Here is a 1,618-nt window from a genome sequence, read left to right on the forward strand (position 1 = left end):
CTGGCTTCCTCCTTAAGTTTCTGGGTCGACCTTTCCTTTTGTCCCAAGGGATTAATCCAAGTATGGCAGAACATACCAGCAACTGCAGACTCCACCTTGGCCTGCCTGCAAGGAGAAAGTGGAGAGAGATTCTATCATCCACTCACAACGCCCCTGGCCAGTGAGCTGAGGCTGCCCTGAGCCCAGAGCCCAGGTGGTGTCGCTGACCCCTCAGCTAAACTCAGGGACAAATTTCATACCACCTCTTCTGGTTGGGGACGTCTTGTAGGACGGAGCCCTTAACGTGTGGGATCTGATGCTCCCTCCAGGTAGACAGTGTCACAGTTGAGTTATACGGTACAACACACAGCTGGTGTCGGAGAATTGCTTGGTGGTACAGGGGACAAGAATTCATGCATCAGAATTGGTGACCAGAGCCTTAGGGAGAACCCATTTCTTTGCCTTTTCCAGCTCCCTGAGACCTCTCACATTTCTGGGCTCCTGCCCCTTCCCCTATCTTCAAGGTCAGCGAGGTCGCATCTCTCTGGCCATTTCTCAGTGTCATATCCCTCTCTGTCACTCCCTCCCCCCACCTTTAAGGACCCACATGATTAGATTGGGTCCACCCAGAACATCCAGGACCATCTCCCCATCTCAAGGTCCTTCATCACATCTGCAAAGTCCCTTTTGCCATGTCAGGTGACGCATTCACAGGTTCCGGGCATTAGGTCACGGACGTCTTTGGGAGACAATTTTTCCGCCTGCCGCACTCAGCAGCTTAGGAACTGAAAAGGCGAAACGAGAGATTCTCAAACGATTCTGGAAAGCGGGTTCTCCCTTGGGCTGGGGGAAGAAATGGAAGAGGCTAAAAGTATTAAAACCTCAAAACTCGGAAGACGGGCCACATGGGGCAGGAACTCGGGACCCTGGGAAAGGGGTGCATCTCAGCGGGTCGTGGGGCTTCTAAGGGGGTTCAATGGTTTTGCAAAAGTGAAAAACACCAGCTGGAATCAGCCCCCACCTGCCCAGCAAGGCAGCCAGGACCACAGTGCTTCAGAGAAACCGGACATGTGGCTCTGTCTCCTGTCTCTTTCAACAACAGGCTTCCATTTATCGTCGCCGGTGATGGATCTCCATGAACTCAGGGACATGAAGTTTCCCATCTTAATACATTCCAGTTTTAAAAAGAAAGCCTATAAGTTTTTTTTTTTTAATTAAATGATGAACAGTTGATATGAAGAAAGGACTCGTCTGTTCATTTATTGCCGCATTAAAAATAAAAAAAAAGACACGCAAAACGGTGGCTTGAAACGATAGCGGTTATTTTGGTTGCTCATGCATCTGGGTTGCCGGGGCGCAGCTGGGCAGCTGTTGCTGGGGGGTGTCTCACGGGATCCAGTCAGATGGTGGCCGAGGCCGCGGTCATCTCAGGAGTGTCCTCGTTCACATGCCCGGTGTCCGGAATGGAAAACTCAGACCCCTGGGTCTCCGCACGTGGCAGCTCGGGCGTGTCAGACTTCTCCCGGGGCGGTCACAGGCTCCCAGCCCAAGTGTCCCAGGAGAACCGGCAGAAGCTGGTGACCTTTTCTAACTCGGCGCAGAGGGCCCGCAGCCCCCGTCCCACGGCGTTCATCAAAGG

The sequence above is a fragment of the Pteropus alecto genome, unplaced genomic scaffold (genome assembly GCF_000325575.1).
Source record: "Pteropus alecto unplaced genomic scaffold, ASM32557v1 scaffold156, whole genome shotgun sequence".
NCBI lineage: Eukaryota > Metazoa > Chordata > Mammalia > Chiroptera > Pteropodidae > Pteropus > Pteropus alecto.